The following is a 6,000-nucleotide window of genomic DNA, read 5'->3' on the forward strand; positions in this document are numbered from 1 at the left end:
TGAAAAAAAAAAAATGATCAATCTTGGTAAATGATTAGATGTGGAGAATAAAAAGTAAGATGACTAAGATTTCTAAATTTGACTCCCGTGTTCTCTCCACCTAAATATATTACATCAAATAAAAACAGGGCTGAAGGTTAATCTACTTATAAAACATGCTGAGATCATTATTGGAGTTCCAAAACCCTCTGTAGAAAGTTGTAGCCTAGACTAACATAGAGGTAGGGAGGTGTTAAGACTAACAGAAGGTTTTTACCACTTGGCCTGCTATAACCAGTGTGTTAGATCCCTATCGACTGAGGCAGTGACAAATTCCTACCCAATTTTAAGAGAATGGAATGTGGATGCTACCTCTTTTTGGTACCATGAAAAAGTTCTGGAAGTGTACATAAGGATCAGAAAGACTGTGGCAACAAAGTACCAAAAACTGGATGGTTTTAAACAACAGAAACTTTTCCCCTCACGGTTCTGGAAGCCAGAAGTTCAAAATGAAATACAGATGTTGGCAGGGTTGGTTCTGTCTGGAGATTATAAGTGAGAATCTGCTCCAGGTTTTTCTCCTAGCTACCGATAGGTGATAAAAACTCTTGGTGTTCCTTGGCTTGTAGACATATCACTTCAATCTCTGCTTCTGTCTTCTCATGAAACACTTCTCTGTGTCTTCTGTGTCTTCACATAGTTTTATCTTCTCTATCTCTGGATTTTAATTTTCCTCTTTATAAGGACACCAGTTATTGGATTAGGGGCCATCCTAATCCAGTCTGACTTCATAACTTGATTACATCTGCAAGAACCTATTTCCAAATAAGAGCACATTGACATGTTTCAAAGTAGACATGAAATCTGGTGGGAACATTAGTCAACCCAGTTCAGGCTTGGAGAGCATTTGGGGGCCATGTCGTCTGATCTTTTTAAAAGCTGTATAACGCATAGTCTCCTCTGTTGCTGACAAACAATTGTGCAAGTCTATCATTTTTGTAGATTGCATTAATGGCCTTACTTATTTTCCCTTTGTGGCTTTACAGTGCTTCCCCTTAAATAAGTGAGGCACATTTTTCCTCCTCTGGGCTTTGGCTTGAACTGGGAGGATAATTAGTGGAAGTGTCAGTGTGCAAGTTTTGAACCTAGGACTCGAGGATTTTTGTGTGTTTCTGCTTGTTTCTTGTTGCCTCTTGCTCCTACAAAGAAGATTAGAAACATATAGTACAGAGCTGAGCCAAATCCAGCCAAGCCCAGCTTAGGTCTGCCCACCTTCAGCTGATCTCCAGACAATCCACGGATCCATGAGGATAAATGGCTGTTGTTTTTTTAGCAATTAGTAGCTAATACAACCCCAACAATAGTAATATTCTATATCACTTGCTTATATAGCATATTTCTTCTACGAATGTCATCAACTTAGAGACTTGGAGAAACCCAACGATAATACAATAATAGTTAACATTTACTGCCTTGCTAGGCATTTTACAATAATTATTACAGCAGTCTTTCAAAGTAGGTTGAGTAGAGGTGACTTTGGGGAACTTTGGATTTTTGTTTTCTACCTCCTTTCAGCAGCTTATCAAGGAGCTCGTATCACAGACATTTATTGAGTAACTCCTGTGAGTCAGACTTTCTGATGGGTGCTGGGAATTTTGAATACAAGAAACTCCAAGCCATCAAAAGGCTTTACAGCTGAATTATTCTTTTGTGCTTTTTTGCAGTCTGTGAATCCCTCCTTTCTAGCAAGGACATCACCCCTGACCCAGAGGCTGCATGCTACACATTGACCTAAATCTTCCCTGTTTTGTTGCTTTGTGGTGCATTGCAGAGGCAGAGTCACTGCAGTGGAATACTCACTAAAAAATGTCAAATCTGGTGCCAGCGTGTCTATACTAGCATACTTTGGTACAATGAGAGATGAGGGATTTGTGCTCTGATACAAGGGAAAGGTATTAATGGTATGTGTGTGTCCATGCCTACTTTGCTTACCATAGGAAAGGTTGTTATACCATTTAGGCAAGAAAACTGAGGCCCAGAGAGATTAATTCAACATTACATAACTACTAGTACTGGAACTTGAATCTGTGTCTGTGACTCTGAAGCCTGCACTCCCAGTCACTACTGCATCCTCTTTCAGGTTGTAAATAATTGCACTGCCCTTTAACTTGTGATTCAGCACTCTGCTATCTATACTCCACCCACTCTTCCCCTCAACAATTGCCACAGCCCCTACCACTACCATCTGAGTTATGAAGTTATTGATTATTATTTCTCATTATTTCTCTTTCCTTTATCTCCATCTCACTTGCTCAATACCCTTTGATTTTAGAGACATCTCAGTCTACCGTATATAACACACCTTTCTTTCCTTGTCACATTATAAATTATTGACCTCCCTCTAAACTGTTCATTACCTCATAGTGAACAGAAGTCATGCCTTTATTCATTTCATATGAATTCATTCATTTACTAGACAGATGTTTATGCAGTAACTCCTGTGAGTCAGACTTTTTGATGGGTGCTGAGAATTTGGAATACAGCAAACTCGCAGCCTTCAAGGGTCTTTACAGCTGAATACTTCTTTAGTGCTTTTTGAGGTCTAGCATAGTGTTAGGTAGATGTTAACTATTATCATGCTATTCCGTAAAAGTGTAAGAAAGGGGTAAAGAGGATGAAATATTTCCAGTTAAAATAATTTAAAAAATATATCACTTAAAGAACTGCCTTTCTTCACATACTTAGAAACTTCATAGTTTATCTTTTCTTTTCTTTTTAAAGTACAAGGGAAGAACAAAGAGGGATAAGGAAAAGAACATATACAAGGAGTAAAACAAATGCACAAAAATAGCATTAATATTTAGCAAAATGTTATCACAAGGAGAACCATATGTTGTCAAATAAATGAAAAGAGTTCATCCCTACAGCAAGCAACTGATGAAATGCTGGAGTAAAAGTTACAGAAATTAGGTGGGCTGATACTTCCCTTTGGAGCAAATAAAATAAAGACACTTAAACATTTGTAATCAAAGTTTAGTATTCTCCAGTAGCAGCTTGTATTTTCTGAAGATGTCCACACCAATATCACACACCGTTTTACAATGTGACCTTGATATTCTTTCCATCTAGTGGCGGGCTCTGTGGATGAATGTTTATAATGGTCTTCATCAATATGTAACCATTGGAGGGATTCTTCCTGCTGGCTGCATGAAGAAAGACCACAGCACTGTCGCAGACAAAGTGTTTAACAGACACAAGGCCGATCAGGCTACATGGAAGTCAGAATTAGCCCTCACATCATCTCCTCCAAACCTCCCAGGTTAGGGATTTTTCAAAGGCAGTCTGGGGGAAGGGGTGGGAGTAGCCAGGTAACAGGTGCTTGATGGTGATTGGTTGGGGTGGAGATGAAATCATAAGGGGTCGAAGATGCCTCCCTGGGCTAAACTGCTTCTGGGTGGGGCCAAAAGAGTGGGGTTGGCAGTTCCAGGTGGAGCCATGGGGGTTAGACATGCAGAAAACTCAAAAAGAGATCTCAAAAGGCCAATCTACAATAGTGGTATAATTTGAAGGAGTAATTGGGGAATTTGCATATCTTATAACCTCCATACTAATTGCTGACAATCATTTATGTATGCACTTTAGCAGGACTAAGGATCCTCTCCTCCCCCCAGCCTAATGGCCTTCCATTAGCTTTACAAAAGCAATTCAGTTTTGAGCAAGGCCTATTATCATTTAAACTATAGCCTAAATATCTTCCAAAGTTAGGTTGGCCCAGTATCTCAGGAATAATTAAGGAAGCAGCAAGATGGAGTGTGCGTTAACTCAGATCTCTTTTACTGTCATAATTTTTTTCACTGATACAATTTTTGCAAAGGCAGTTTCAAATAGAGTACACTATGTGACTGCTAAGGGTAGCTCATAAAAATATCACGTACTTCTTCTTGGTTCCTTTAAGGTATTTGCTCTTGTAATTCAGCTACCATGTTGTGAGGAAGCTCAGGCAACCCATGTGAGTGAACCAGCTTGAATGAGTGTCTTCCAGCCCCCACTTGATGTGAAACCGCCTTTGCAAAAATTATAACTGAGAAAATTATTAGAGTCAAAGAGATCTGACCTAACCAACTCCATCTTGTGTCTAACCTCCAAGTTGTCTTTGTTCATTCCTGGGCTGAACTAACTTTAGGAGAAACTTTGATTATAGTTTAACTTTGAAACAAAGATGATAACAGCCCTTTCCCAAAACAAACCTGCTTCCTGCCTGGGGAATACACTGCCTTTTTAGGACTAACAAACTAAACACAAGATTAGAAATTATGGTTTAGTAGTCATGCAGCTGAAGGCTACAAGATTTTGACCCTCCCCAAATTGCTTCTGGGGATAACATCACTACTATAAAACCTAAGATCAGTGTTAGAGACATTTTGCAGACCCTGCGCTTGATGGATCAGCTGGCACTATCCAGATTGATAAACTGGCTCATTTGGTCTCGTGGACCCCACCCAGGAACTGACTCAGTGCAAGAAGACAGCTTGTACTCTCTATAATTGCATCTTCAACCCAACCAATCAGCACTTCTGACTCACTGGCCCCTATCCACCAAATTGTCCTTAAAAAACCCAATCCCTCAATTTTAGATTTGAATAATAATAAAAGTCTGGTCTCCCATACAGCCAGCTCTGAGTAAATTAAACTCTTTCTCTATTGCAGTTCCCCTGTCTGGATAAATTGGCTGTGTCTAGGCAGCATGCAAGGTGAACTCACGGGGCAGTTACATCAAGAGTGAAGGAAGGGAGAAACAGAGGAAGGGAGGAAAGGAGGAAGGAAGAAAACATTGCTTCGTGCCTCTTTCCTTTGATTTATTATTCCTTCATAAGAGCTGTAAAAGCATTTAGAAACTAAAATTTTCTTTTTTTTTTTAATTATACTAAGTTCTAGGGTACATGTGCAAAACATGTAGGTTTGTTACATATGTATACATGTGCCATGTTGGTTTGCTGCACCCATTAACTAGTGATTGACATTAGGTATTTCTCCTAATGCTATCCCTCCCCCCTCCCCCCAATCCCATGACAGGCCCTGGTGTGTGATGTTCCCTGCCCTGTGTCCAAGTGTTCTCATTGTTCAATTCCCACCTATGAGTGAGAACATGCAGTGTTTGGAAACTAAAATTTTCTTACCATAATTTGTATCTTGTTCTGTGACACAGAATTTCAAAGTTGGAAGGAATGCTAAAGGTCATCTCTTCAGTTTTTGGAGGTAAGAAAGGATCTCTGCGTCACTTTTTATTTATGGTTGGCATATTTACTATTTTCAAGGCATTTATTGCATTTGGAGGGCCAGTTAGAAAAATGTTTCTTTCCATTAGCCAAATTCTGCCTTCTCTATTTCCGCTCATGACTCTTGCTTCCTGAAATTGGTATAGATTGTGATGTGCCTGATTTTTTTTTTTTTTTTTTTTTTTGTAGCATGGTGTAAACTGAAGACTCCTCAATGAAAACAGATTACATTTCCTTACTTTCCATGATCTAATCAGAACTTACCTCCCAAGCTTATCTCCTGCTCATTTTTCTATCTCTACTAGAGATTGTTTACTATTTCTCAAACGTATCTTACATACTTCTGCCTTGCTTTGACCTCCAATGGGGATGCTCTTCCTGTTAATCCATATCCTGTTGTCAGAACCTTGCCCACAGATCAAAGTATTTTCAAACTCCTAGTTATCCATTAAAATTATTTTAATCCCTATCAAGCTGATGCAATTTTTACTGTTATTTGAACTTCCATAGAACTTGTTATCATTTCAAGGAACATAAAATAGTCAACATTTTGGAAAAATTATATATTCTTTCCTTATAGTCATGTAACACTAGAAACACTATCTTTTAATACTTAGTACTGAGCTTTGCATATAAAAAGTAATTATCAAATATATAATTGATTGACTTTGTTGGCTTAAATACATTAAAATTTAAAAACAAAAGCAAAAAACAATTAACTTTATACCTGACTGGAAAGAACTAT

The 6,000-nt window shown here is 38.5% G+C and overlaps 1 long non-coding RNA gene across 2 annotated transcripts in view; it reads left to right on the plus strand.

Annotated features, from left to right (window-relative positions):
- Positions 1-5,664, plus strand: part of LOC103890222 (uncharacterized) — a 140,202-nt gene extending 134,538 nt beyond the window's left edge. For both annotated transcript variants that reach the window (XR_008523820.2, XR_654576.4), the window contains exons 3-5: positions 3,109-3,298; positions 5,186-5,235; positions 5,445-5,664. This is a non-coding gene — a long non-coding RNA (uncharacterized LOC103890222). The remainder of the gene's footprint in view (positions 1-3,108; positions 3,299-5,185; positions 5,236-5,444) is intronic.
- Positions 5,665-6,000: the final 336 nt, after the last annotated feature.

This window comes from Pongo abelii, chromosome 2, assembly GCF_028885655.2.
Source record: "Pongo abelii isolate AG06213 chromosome 2, NHGRI_mPonAbe1-v2.0_pri, whole genome shotgun sequence".
Taxonomy (NCBI): Eukaryota; Metazoa; Chordata; class Mammalia; order Primates; family Hominidae; genus Pongo; species Pongo abelii.